This window comes from Scyliorhinus torazame, chromosome 9 (genome assembly GCF_047496885.1).
Source record: "Scyliorhinus torazame isolate Kashiwa2021f chromosome 9, sScyTor2.1, whole genome shotgun sequence".
NCBI lineage: Eukaryota > Metazoa > Chordata > Chondrichthyes > Carcharhiniformes > Scyliorhinidae > Scyliorhinus > Scyliorhinus torazame.
This window is the reverse complement of record NC_092715.1, coordinates 114,577,630-114,591,845: the sequence shown is the minus strand read 5'-3', so window position 1 is coordinate 114,591,845 and position 14,216 is coordinate 114,577,630.

Below are 14,216 nucleotides of genomic sequence, written 5' to 3'. Positions count from 1 at the left end.
CGTGCTTCTGCTTGGCGAAGCCCTCCTGGATAACTTGCATCAACTGCTCCGTTGACTGCTGGGTTGACAAGCCAGAGGTCCGATCCTCCACCATACTTCCTCCTGGTGCAGCTTCAGCCTTTACGAGCACTTCTAGTCCTCCTCTCCATGCACCAATGTGGGAATTCAGTTCACAATTGCCTCTGTCATCAATTTTTCAAATCAAGTCCGGTAGAAATCGGGGGGAAAAGTCCAAAAGTCCGACCCGAGCGGGAGCCACCAAATGTGTGACTTACTCCTTCATAGCCGCCACCGGAAGTCCTCATTTTCATGTCTACATTGAGCAGTGAAATGGGTCTGTACGACCCGCATTCCGTTGGGTCTTTGTCTTTTTTGGGTATCAGCAATATGGTGGCTTGTGTTAGAGTTGGAGGCAGGGTGTCCCTCGCTAGTGGGTCTGCGAACATCTCCCGCAGGTGCGGGCCCAGTGCCGTCACAAACGTTTTGGAGAAATCTGTCAGGAACCTGTCAGGCCCCGCCGTCTTCCCGGCCTGCATGGAGTTGATGCTCTCCATGACCTCTCCCAGTCCTAGTGGTGCTTCCAGCCCCCTCCGTCTATCGTCCCCCATGACTGGGATGTCCAGTCCGTCGAGACAGTTCCTGGTAGAAGGCTCGAATGCTTCGCTGATCTTTTTGCTTCGGCTACCTGTCTGTCTCTGCTATCCTTTACCTGTGGTATTGCCCTCGTGGGTACTTGCTTTCTCAGCTGGTGAACCAGTAGGTGGCTAGCCATTGTGTTCGTAGGAGATCCCCCGTGTCTGATGGAGTTCGTGCATTGCTTTCCCAGTGGATAGCAGGTCAAGTCCATTTGTAGCTTTTTCCTCTCCACCAGAAGCTCTATGGTAAGGGTCTTGAAGTATCTCCTATCGACCTCCAGGATGGAGTCAATCAGTTGTTGCCCAATCATTCTCTCTTCCCTGTCCCTGTGTGCCTTATAGGCAATAATTTCCCCTCTAATCACAGCCTTCCGTACCACCTATAATGTGGAAGGTGAGACTTCCCCATTCTGGTTGTTAGTAACATACTCTCCTATGGCCTATGATGCTTTCTGGCAGAAGACCTTGTCGGCCAGGAGGTCCGTATCCATCCTCCATGTGGGGCTTTGGGCACGGCCCATCTCCAACCTCATGTCCATGTAACGTGGAGCGTGGTCGGGATTACTATCGCAGAGTATTCCGCTCTATCTCTGGAAGCACCGATTACCCCACTACAACAAAGTCGATGTGGGTGTAGAACCTGTGTCCTGGCAAGAAAAATGAGAATTCCTTCTCACCTGGGTTCATGAACCGCCACGGATCTACTGCCCCCATCTGTTCCATAAATATTCCCAGTTCTCTGGCCATGCCTACCATTTTCCCCGTTCCGGGGTTTGATCTGTCCATCGGTGGATCCTGTCTCCCCCTATGAATAGTCGGTGATTGTCTATGTCTATGTTGGGGATTTCCGCCATGGTCTTCTTTATAAATTTCATGTTGTCCCAGTTGGGTGTGTACACGTTTACCAGGCCCACTGGTGCCCATCCAGGACACTGTTGACCATGACATACTATCCCCCTTGGTCTGTAACTTTCCTCGCCACTGTAAACACCACCCTCTTACTTATCAATATGACTATCGCCCTGGCTCTCGGCCCGTAGCAGGAATGGTAGATGTGTCCCACCCAGCCCTTCCTTACTCACGGTCGGTCCTTCTCCCTCAGTGCGTCTCTTGTAGGAAGATAATGTCAGCTTTCATACTTTCCAGGTGGGCAAAGACTCTGGATCTTTTCACTGGGCCACTCAGCCCCTGACGTTCCAGGTGATTATTCTAATGGGGGGTTTATGTACCCCCCTCTTGCGGGATCATCCATACTTACCTTGTGGATGCGCCCCTGCAGTCCAGAGTTTCCCTTTAGGTGCCATCCAAAATGGCTGCAGTCACTGTCTCACCATGAAGCCAGGCCCCACCGCTTCGGGGTTTACCTTTGTTTAGGGACCCTTCAAAGTGGCTGCTTATGGTGCCATCTTGTTCCACGTTTCCAAGAGTGAACTGTGGTTTTGTTTCCCCACCCTTCGTTGCCCCCCCCCCTCCCCCCAGTATCCTCCCCTCTTCTGTCTACCCCTCTGCCTTCCCCCTTCGGCGCTGTGTTTCTCCCCCCTCCCCCTCCGATAGATGCTCTCTCTCCCAGGTGGGAGATGCGCCGGGGACCCCTCTCACTCGTACCTCCTGGCGTTAGCTTTCTTGCTGGTGTGGTGACCCCCCTCCCAGGGTCGATCTGACTCCTTCCTGTGCCCGCTCTGCTAGTGTTCTCACTATCTCCTCCTCACCCTCTCCTGCGCTTTGCTGCACCCGCCTTCTCCTATCCTTTCTATCAGCCGGTTCCCCTGTTCATAGCGAGGTGATGCAGTCCCGCGCAAAGTTGTCCATTGGTGTTCTCCACCTTCTCTGTATCATGAGAATGTTGCTTTAAGAAATGTTTGGCTGCTCATATTACTGCAGTGATGTCAGAGTGTGGGTGGAGCTGGGCTGTCTGTCAGCTTTTCACTTTTGTTTAAGGCTGTTTGCTGCAGGGTGTGTTTCAGTTTCGTTTTCAGTGTGAGAGCTGGATAGCTGCAGTCACAGCCAGAAGGTGTATGAATCTCTCTCTGTAATCTAAAGACTATAAATCGATCCTGGTGATTTAAAACTAATAACAGTAGTGACTTTAACCTGATGTGCTTCTGGTAAAAGGTGTTTTAAGTCTTATGGATGTTAAAAGGAAAGCTTAAAGGATTACTTAGTGTTGTATTCTTTGGGGTTGTATTTGAATTAATGGTTGCTAAGATGTTCACTGTATGTTTTTAAAAAGGTTAACTTGAGTTCATAGAATAAACACTGTTTTGCTTAAAAGAATACTTTTCCATTTCTGCTGTACCACACCTGTAGAGTGGGCCATGTGCTCCCCATACCACAATCTATTAAAAGTTGTGGGTCAGGTGAACTCCATGATACACTTTGGTGTTCTCTAAACCCTGGCCCATAACATCTGTGCCTTCCTCATCGCTGCTTCTCTTGCTGTCTGTCCAAACCGTTCTTACAGACGAACCCGTCCGCTTCTGCAAGGGCAGTAAAATAATGTTCCTTTCCCTGATATGTTACCGAGAGAGGCTAGAGAGGAAGAGAAGATGGATGAGGAGGAGGCGGAGGTGTACCCCTCCAACCTTGCTGCCGTACTTTCACCAATATCTTTGCCCCAACATTCATTAGCGATATAGGCCTGTATGACCACACTCCATTGGCTCCTTATCTTTCTTTACCAACAAGGAGATTGAGGCCTGTCCCAATGTTTTTGGTAGCACCCCCTTCCCCATCGCCTCCTCAAACATTTCCACCATCAGCCACACCAATTTGTCCTTAAATTTCTTGTAATACTCTACTCGGAATCCATCTGATCCTGCCACCTTCCCGACCTTGACTATTAATGTGAGTTCATTCTGCACTGAATCCAGTTATATTAATGTTATAAGATGTTATATTGACATCTTCCGCTAGCCACTGTTTCTGAACATGTGTCTGGAGGGCCTCTGGTGAAGGTACAAGATATCTCTCTTTCTTCAACCAAGGCTATCAGTGGAATGGGGCCTGTTCTCTTCTCACTTGTAGAACAACTTCTGGCACTTTTGCAACCACGGTACTCCTCCTCTTTAAGAGTTGCAGGCAAGATCTACCCACACACAATATTTGTCTCCCTGCTGATTTATGCAGTCAATGAAAAGCACAGGGAGTGTTGGTTGCACACAGAAATCATTATAATGAGCAAGCAAAATAACGTTTGTGTACTGGCTGCATTTAACTCAAATGGTGCACACTGTGATCTCAATGCTTGTTTTTGAATGGTAATCAAATTAACTCCATAGGATCTGTACCGGAGGCTCCGGAGCTATCAAACTAAGCCATTGTCTAAAGCAGATTTTGATCTTTAACCCCATACTTAGCACAATATAAAGGAAGACTGATATTATGGAACATCATAAAGAAATCATTAAGCCTTTTGTTGACATTGCGCAGGCACAGCAGATAAATAAACAAAATACTGCGGATTCTGCAATCTGAAACGAGAACAGAATATGCTGGAAAAACTCACCGCCTTGAGCCTCTGGCAACATTGCTGCCACCATCTTCTCTAGTATCTGGCTGCCTGGTCTGCCGCCAGTACTGCGATGGCAGCTTCTACGGAGTCCAAGGTATGATCCATTTTGTGCAATATCTGTAAGGGATTGACGAGAGTGAGGGACAGTCAATCAGCCTCCAGTCTCCCATGGTTCCCCCTCCCGCCTCACATTCCCTGCCATCCCTCAGGGTACCCTCAACATACACCGTAGCTGGCGTCTCTGGGCACCAGAGCCCAGACACCCCTTGGTAACGTTATCTTGGGTGTTTGGATGTTGCTTTCTGCCTCTGTGATGCTGCAGCCTCCGGTGTCTGGGCCTCACGGTCTGGTAGGGATGCGAGGCAGTAACTCTCACCTGCGACAAGGCGGCTGTACCCACGGGAATCCACTTGGGAGCTGTGAAATGCTCACATTACCATGATTGCCAATTCCCTATTAGCAATAGCCTTCAGCTGTTGGCCTGGAGGCCTCCACGGTCAATGAGGGTTGTGGGTGGTTGGTGGAACAGATAGGCAATAGCCGGAGCTGCCCTTATTGGCGGTAGCATGTCTGCACCCGCGAGCGCTGCGACACTCATCCACTGATGGTGGACCATCCCCCTGACTGAGGTTCTCCCTCCCAACCCCACCCCCACCTGAGCCCAGAGCACTGGGGCAGCAATTCCAGTGTCTCGGGGCTCACCACCTCTCTCAGGTTCATAGATTGCAATTCACCTCCTCAGATCCCCACAGCAGCTACTCCGCAGCTTCACATTTTCAATCGACACCTGTGCGACCACTTGCTCGGGAGGTAGTTAGATCACGGGAAGCCGTTAGTGGTAAGGAGATTGGCTTTAATTGGTGATTATTGGTTTCTCGCAAACGGGAGCGGGCCGATTACATCGCAACCTGATCGGTACATGGCGCGGTGCGTAATTTTGGCCTCTCCCGCGATCTACCGGCCATGTCGCGCTCAGTCATGAAAGTGACATGGCCAGTAAATTAGGGTATTTTCTAGGAATTATTACTTGTGTTGTGATTCAGGAATTGACCATGCACTAGCCGAGAGGCGTAACAAAATGGAGAAATCATATGTTAAGTTCAAGGAATGGCCACACGGGAAGCGTAAGGACAAATGATTCATTAACAATGAAATGCAGACTCTATGTTCAGTGGTCCCAGAAGGACGACCCGCACCCAGCCCACCTGGCCGGGGTTTTTATATCCTGATTTGCTCTCCCGCTAATGAGAGAGCTCTGCTCATCAACGGGGAAGCTCGTATTTCACGAGACTCATGGGGACCCCGTGGGTCTCGCGTAGGTTACAACATTCCCCCCACTCTAAGTCCTCTTTGCCCGTGGTTGCCGCTCAGGCGTCGTTGGTGCAGGGCCAGATGGTGTAAAGCGGTCAGGTGACCGATCTTTCATCATTGACCGTCACGGTGGTACTACCATCACCGGCTGGTTGTCAGGAGAGTTGTCAAAAGGCAAGATATATTTTTATTTTTTATATTAATTCATGGGAAGAGGGCATCACTATTTACTCTTGAACTGAGTGGTTTGCTAGGCCATTTCAGAGGGACACTTAAGAGTCAAGAACGTTGCTGTGCGTCTGGAGTTACATGTAGATCAGACTAAACAAGGAAGACGACTTCCGGGTGCGGCGATGACCAGCTAAGTCGCACGTTTCGGCAGCTCCCGGTGGAACGGACTTTTGGGATCTTAATAAGAGCCCCAACGGCAATTTTAACGGCTAGAAGCACTGTGCGGTAAACCAGAAGGGAATCCCCCCTGGAAACGGATGGAAAAAGGAGAGGGAAGTGGCCAGATTGCAGTGGATCCTTTGGAGCAGCGGCAAGGAAGGCAAGCAAGAACCAAGATGGCGACGGAAGGTGGCAGTTTAACATGGGGCCCTGAACAACAAGAGTTTTTGAAATGTTGCGTGGAAGAACTTAAAAAGGAAATGAAGACGGAGCTGTTGGCCCCGATATTACAGGCGATTGAAGGGCTAAAGGATGAGCAAAAGACCCAGGAGCGGGAGCTTCGGGTCGTGAAGGCAAAGGCTGCCGAGAACGAGGACGATATACAGCGCCTGGTGGTGAAGACGGAGATGCACGAGGCACACCATAAACGATGTGTGGAAAGGCTGGAGGTGCTGGAGAATAACGCGAGGAGGAATAATTTAAGGATTCTTGGTCTTCCTGAAGGTGCAGAAGGAGCAGACGTCGGGGCATATGTGAGCACGATGCTGCACTCGTTAATGGGAGCGGAGGCCCCGGCGGATCCGCTGGAGGTGGAGGGAGCATACCGAGTGATGGTGCGAGGACCGAGAGCAGGAGAAATTCCTAGAGCCATAGTGGTGAGATTCCTCCGTTTTAAGGACAGAGAGATGGTCCTTAGATGGGCAAAGAAAACTCGGAGCAGTAGGTGGGAGAACGCGGTGATCCGCGTATATCAAGACTGGAGTGCGGAGGTGGCGAGAAGGAGGGCGAGCTTTAATCGGGCCAAGGCGGTGCTTCACAAAAAGAAGATAAAATTTGGAATGCTGCAACCTGCAAGACTGTGGGTCACATATCAAGGGAGGCACCACTACTTTGAGACGGCGGATGAGGCGTGGACCTTTATTGTGGAAGAAAAATTGGAATAAGCGGGGTATTAAAAAAGAACGTTTGAAACAAAGTGGTGGGGCGAGTATGGGGGGTGAAGAGGGGGGAAAAAGGGGGTGAAAGATGAGTTTTATGTTATTAATCCTGCGATGCGGTAACTTTTCTCTCTTCCACAGGTGGTGGTGGAGGGAGGAAGGGAGGTGGAGGAGATGGGGCGTTGGCCATGGGGGGCGGGGCCAAAAGGGAAGCGCGGGCTTTGTTCCCGCGCTATGATAATCATGGCGGGAATAGGGAAGCAGGAAGGAGGGGGCGTCGCACGGTGCGAGCCGAGGTCACGGGGGGAAGCCGAGGTCGGCCAGAGTTTGCTGACTTCTGGGAGCAACATGGGGGGTGTAACTACGCTAGTGGGGGATCTAGCGGGGGGGTGGGAGGGGGGAGTTACTGGGTTGCTGCTGCTGGGGAGAGGGGGGAGCCGGAATGGGGTGGGGTGGGCGGGGGGGGCACCGCCTGGGGGGGACACAGCTGTGTGGGAACCGGGTGAGGAGCTGGAAAAAGGCGATGGCTAATCGACAAGGGGGGGAGGGTAAAAAGCCCCCCAACCCGGTTGATCACGTGGAATGTGAGAGGGCTGAACGGGCCGATAAAGATCGCACGAGTATTCGCACACCTTAAGAAACTTAAGGCAGACGTGGTTATGTTACAAGAGACGCACTTGAAACTTATAGACCAGGTTAGACTACGCAAAGGATGGGTGGGGCAGGTGTTTCATTCGGGGCTAGATGCGAAAAACAGGGGGGTGGCTATACTAGTGGGGAAGCGGGTTATGTTTGAGGCAAAGACCATAGTGGCGGATAGCGGGGGCAGATACGTGATGGTGAGTGGCAAATTACAGGGGGAGGCGGTGGTCTTGGTAAACGTATATGCCCCGAACTGGGATGATGCCAATTTTATGAGGCGCATGCTAGGACGCATCCCGGACCTAGAGGTGGGAAAGTTGGTAATGGGGGGAGATTTTAATACGGTGCTGGAGCCAGGGCTGGACAGGTCGAGATCCAGGACTGGAAGGAGGCCGGCTGCAGCCAAGGTGCTTAAAGATTTTATGGAGCAGATGGGAGGAGTAGACCTGTGGAGATTTAGTAGACCTAGGAGTAAGGAGTTTTCGTTTTTTTCCTATGTCCACAAAGTTTATTCGTGAATAGACTTTTTTGTTTTGGGAAGGGCGTTGATCCCGAAGGTGAGGGGGACGGAGTATACGGCTATAGCCATTTCGGATCACGCTCCACATTGGGTAGACTTGGAGATAGGGGAGGAAACAGAAGGGCGTCCACCCTGGAGAATGGACATGGGACTAATGGCAGATGAAGGGGTGTGTCTAAGGGTGAGGGGGTGCATTGAAAAATACTTGGAACTCAATGATAACGGGGAGGTCCAGGTGGGAGTGGTCTGGGAGGCGCTGAAGGCAGTGGTTAGAGGGGAGCTGATATCAATAAGGGCACATAAAGGAAAGCAGGAGAGTAGGGAACGGGAGCGGTTGCTGCAAGAACTTCTGAGGGTGGACAGGCAATCTGCGGAGGCACCGGAGGAGGGACTGTACAGGGAAAGGCAAAGGTTACACGTAGAATTTGACTTGCTGACAACGGGTACTGCAGATGCACAGTGGAGGAAGGCACAGGGTGTACAGTATGAGTATGGGGAGAAGGCGAGCAGGTTGCTGGCCCATCAATTGAGGAAAAGGGGAGCAGCGAGGGAAATAGGGGGAGTGAGGGATGAGGAAGGAGAGATAGAGCGGGGAGCGGAGAGAGTGAATGGAGTGTTCAAGGCATTCTATAAAAGATTATACGAAGCTCAGCCCCCGGATGGGAAGGAGAGAATGATGTGCTTCCTGGACCGGCTGGAATTTCCTAAAGTGGAGGAGCAGGAGAGGGTGGGACTGGGAGCCCAGATCGAGATAGAGGAAGTAGTGAAAGGAATTAGGAGTATGCAGGCGGGGAAGGCTCCGGGACCGGATGGATTTCCAGTCGAATTTTATAGGAAATATGTGGACTTGCTTGCCCCGATACTGATGAGAACCTTTAATGAGGTGAAGGAAAGGGGACAGCTGCCCCCGACTATGTCAGAGGCAACAATATCGCTTCTCCTAAAGAAGGAAAAAGACCCGCTGCAATGCGGGTCCTATAGACCTATTTCCCTCCTAAATGTAGACGCTAAGATTCTGGCCAAGGTAATGGCAATGAGGATAGAGGATTGTGTCCCGGGGGTAGTGCATGAGGACCAAACTGGGTTTGTGAAGGGGAGACAGCTGAATACGAATATACGGAGGCTGCTAGGGGTAATGATGATGCCCCCACCAGAGGGAGAAGCGGAGATAGTGGTAGCGATGGATGCCGAGAAAGCATTTGATAGAGTGGAGTGGGATTATTTGTGGGAGGTGTTGAGGAGATTTGGCTTTGGAGATGAGTATATTAGATGGGTACAGCTGCTGTATAGGGCCCCGATGGCGAGCGTGGTCATGAATGGACGGGGGTCTGCGTATTTTCGGCTTCATAGAGGGATGAGGCAGGGATGTCCTCTGTCCCCATTATTGTTTGCACTGGCGATTGAGCCCCTGGCAATAGCATTGAGGGGTCCCAGGAAGTGGAGGGGAGTACTCAGGGGAGGAGAGAAACACCGGGTATCTCTTTACGCGGACGATTTATTGGTGTATGTGGCGGACCCGGCGGAGGGGATGCCAGAGATAATGCGGATACTTGGGGAGTTTGGAGAATTTTCAGGATATAAGCTGAACATGGGGAAAAGTGAGCTGTTTGTGGTGCATCCAGGGGAGCAGAGCAGAGAAATAGAGGATTTACCGTTGAGGAAGGTAACAAGGGACTTCCGCTACTTGGGGATCAAGATAGCCAAGAATTGGGGTACATTGCATAGGTTAAACTTAACGCGGTTGGTGGAACAGATGGAGGAGGGCTTCAAGAGATGGGACATGGTATCCCTGTCACTGGTAGGGAGGGTACAAGCGGTTAAAATGGTGCTCCTCCCGAGATTCCTCTTTGTGTTTCAGTGCCTCCCGGTGGTGATCACGAAGGCTTTTTTCAAAAGGATTGAGAAGAGTATCATGAGTTTTGTGTGGACCGGGAAGACCCCGAGAGTGAGGAAGGGATTTTTGCAGCGTAGTAGGGATAGGGGGGGGCTGGTGCTGCCGAACCTGAGTGAGTACTACTGGGCCGCCAACATCTCAATGGTATGTAAGTGGATGGGAGAAGAGGAGGGAGCGGCGTGGAAGAGATTGGAGAAGGCGTCCTGCAGGGGGACTTGCCTACAAGCCATGGTGACGGCGCCGTTGCCGTTCTCACCGAAGAAATACACCACAAGCCCGGTGGTGGTGGCTACTCTGAAAATTTGGGGCCAATGGAGACGGCATAGGGGAAAGACGGGAGCCTCGGTGTGGTCCCCGATAAGAAATAATCATAGGTTTGCTCCAGGGAGAATGGATGGGGGATTTGGAACATGGCAAAGAGCAGGAGTAACACAATTGAGAGATCTGTCTGTAGATGGGACGTTTGCAAGTCTGGGAGCACTGACCGAAAAATATGGGTTGCCCCAAGGGAATGCATTCCGGTATATGCAACTGTGGGCTTTTACAAGGCAACAGGTGAGGGAATTCCCGCAGCTCCCGACGCAGGCGGTGCAGGACAGAGTGATCTCAAAGACATGGGTGGGGGATGGTAAGGTGTCAGACATATATAGGGAGATGAGAGACGAGGGGGAGATTATGGTAGACGAGCTGAAAGGGAAATGGGAAGAAGAGCTGGGGGAGGAGATTGAGGAGGGGCTGTGGGCTGATGCCCTAAGTAGGGTAAACTCATCGTCCTCGTGTGCCAGACTAAGCCTGATACAATTTAAGGTGTTATACAGGGCGCATATGACTGGAACACGGCTTAGCAAATTTTTTGGAGTAGAGGATAGGTGTGCGAGATGCTCGAAAAGCCCAGCGAATCACACCCACATGTTCTGGTCATGTCCGGCACTACAGGGGTTTTGGGTGGGGGTGACAAAGGTGCTTTGTAAGGTAGTGGGGGTCCAGGTCGAACCAAGCTGGGGGTTGGCTATATTTGGGTTTGCAGAAGAGCCGGGAGTGCAGGAGGCGAGAGAGGCCGATGTTTTGGCCTTTGCGTCCCTAGTAGCCCGGCGCAGGAGACCTGGATAAATGACATGGCAGGGTTTATAAAGCTGGAACGGATTAAGTTCGTCCTAAGGGGATCGGCTCAAGGGTTCACCAGGCAGTGGCAACCGTTCGTCGAATACCTCACAGAAAGATAGAGGGAATGGAAAAGAAGAAGACAGCAGCAGCCCGGGGGCGGGGGGGGGGGGGGGGGGGGGGGGGGGGGGGGGAGAGAGGAACCAGAGGGATTCTCAGGGATGTTAATATATAAGTATAATATGTATAGGTTGTTGTTATAGATAATTGTATATTGGACTGTTAAAACATATTTTTGGAGAATATTTATCTGGGACAAGGCAGTTGCCATTTAGTTTTGTTTTTGTTTTTGTTTATATATTATTTATTTCTTGTTTATAAAACTGGCCATTGTTATTTATATTGTTATATTACTGTGTAAAGGATACACAATGTACTGTGATGGTTGGCCAAAAATTTCTCAATAAAATATTGTTTTTTAAAAAAAGCAAGGAAGGCAGATTTCCTTCCCTGAAGGACATCAGGGAACCAGATCGGTTTTTATGTCAATCGATAATGGTTTTATGGTAATCATTCAACGTTTAATCCCAGATTTTTATTGAATTCAAGTTTTGCCATCTGGTGGGATACGAATCAGGGTCCCCAAAAAATTACCCTGGGCCTCTGGATCACGAGTCCGCTGACAAGACCACTACACCACCGCCTCCCCACATCCAGTGGTTGCACCTCAGTCTCAGGGTCCAAATCCTTGGCAACTGGCATCTGGGTATCGAGGCCCTCGTGGGATGGTGCTTGTGATGTCGGCGGCACCGAGGTGTCCAGGGGCCGAGCCGGGCCCTCCAAATTGACATCGCACATTATGGAGCTCTTATTGCAGAGATGATCAAGGTGCCTGTTTGATTCATGATCCCTCTTACGAACTCGGTACAACCCCTGCCTGATCTGCTGAATAATAGTGCCCAGAATCCACTTGGTACCATCACTGAAATTGCTCACATGGACTGTGTCACCTGGCACGAACCGCTCAAGCAGGGCATGTTCGGCAGGGCAATGCCCCAGCTGCTCCTTTCTGCGGCAATATCGGCAATGCTAGGCTCAGGCGAGTCTGACATTGCCGACGACCCCAAGGAAGTTCCGCTGGCGCCATGCTGGTTTCGGCATGCGGTGTGGTGTGGTAGCATGTCGAGGGACCCTCCATGGTCTGCTTGCTCATTCCATGGTTGAACGTCTGGACTGCCTCCTTGGCCAGACCATTGAATATGGGGTGATATGGGGCAGTGCATATGTGGTGCACTCCATTGGTCCTCATGAAATTTCCTAATTCCACACTATTAAACGGTGTCCAGTTGTTAGAGACCTGTACCTTTGGAATGCCGTGAATAGTAAATGAGAACCAAAGCTTCTTGATTACCGTCCGCGAAGTTGTCAATAACATCATGTTATAGGGGCTGGTTTAGCACAGTGGGCTAATCAGCTGGCTTGCAATACAGAACAAGGCCAGCAGCGCAGGTTCAATTCCCATACCGGTCTCCCCGAACAGGGGCCGGAATGTGGCGCCCAGGGGCTTTTCATAGTAACTTCATTGAAGCCAACTTGTGACAATAAGCGATTATTATTATTATTATGTGGAGGGAGCCACTTTGAGTGTGCTTTGATAAGGAGGAGGAACGTGGACCCCTGAAAAGGGCCAGTAAAATTGGCATGGAGGCGTACCCACGGGCAGCCCAGCCACTCCCAGGGTGAAGCGGTGCTGCAGGCGGGAGTGTCTGCTGCTCTTGGCATACTCTGCATTGCTGGGTGAGCCGGTCAATCTCCGCATCCAAACTTGGCTACCACATGTAACTGCGGGTGAACATCTTCATCTTTCACATGCCAGGATGCCCATTGTAGAGGTACGCGAAGATGGGGCTTTGCCCTTTCTGTGGAAACACAATGCGCATCTGCCAAAGGAGTATACCATCTTCCACGCTGAACTTGATGATCTTTGTTATAAATGTCTTCAGTTCGCTGAGAAGGGCGCGATTCTGGGGCACATACAAGATGATATTACTAACCTTGGATAACAGGTGGGGTCGGTCTGTATTGGACTGTTTTGCACATGTGGGTTGGATCCTATCCTCGTCACCAGTGTTAAGTTCAAAGAGCCGCCACACAGGAAGCGTAAGGAATGAAGGATTTATTAACAATGACACAAAGGTGTACACTGGTCACAAATGGGACTACCTGCACCCAGCCCACACCCTGGCGGGGTATTTATCTCCTGATCTGCTCTCCCGCTAATGAGAGAACTCCGCCCCTCAGCAAGGAAGCTCGTATTTCATAAGACTCAAGGGGAGCCTAATTGGCCCAGCCCGGCCTGGCCCCGTGGGTCTCGTGTAGGTTATAAAACTTATTTCTAAACTGTGTCCTGTCGTCTCCCCTACAAGTGGAAACATCCTCTGGGTATCCACCCGATCAAGTCTCCCCAGGATCTTATATGTTTCAATTTGATCGCCTGTCATTCTTCTAAACTCCAGTGGACAAAGGCCCAACCTGTTTAACCTGTCTTCTTAAGATAAGCCCTTCTTCCAGGAATGAGTCTAATGAATCTTCTCTGAACTGCTTCTCACAATTGTATCCTTTTCAAATAAGGAGACCAAAACTATACATAGTATTCCAGATGTGGACTCACCAATGCCCTGTACAGCTGCAGTAAAAATTTCCACTGTTTATGTTCCAATGCAATAAGCATCAACATGCAATTTTCCTTCCTAATCACATGCTGTGCCTGCATTCAAATGTCTTGTGATTCATGTACCAGGACACCCAAATCCTTCTGTTCTGGGTTCTGCAATCTCTCACTATTTAAATAGCATACTGCTTTTTGATTCTTCCTGCCAAAATGGGACAAGTTCATATTTTCCCACAGTTTGCTCCCTCAGCCAATTATTTGCCTAATCACTCAACCTATGCATGTCTACTTGTGGATACTTTACCTCCTCTTGACAATTTACTTTCCTACCTATCATGATGTCGTGAACAAAGTTAGCTACAGTACATTCAGCCCCTTCATCTAAATCATTGAATTAGATTATAAATAGTTGAAGCCCCAGCACTGATCACTATTGCACCCTACGAGCTTGCCAACCTGAAAAAGACCCATTTATCCATACTCTCTGCTCTCTTTAGCTAATCAATATTTTACCCATGCTAAGATGTTACACCCAATACCCTGAGTGCTTATCTTATCTTGTGCATTAATCTTTAATATGACACTTTATCAATTGCTTTTGGA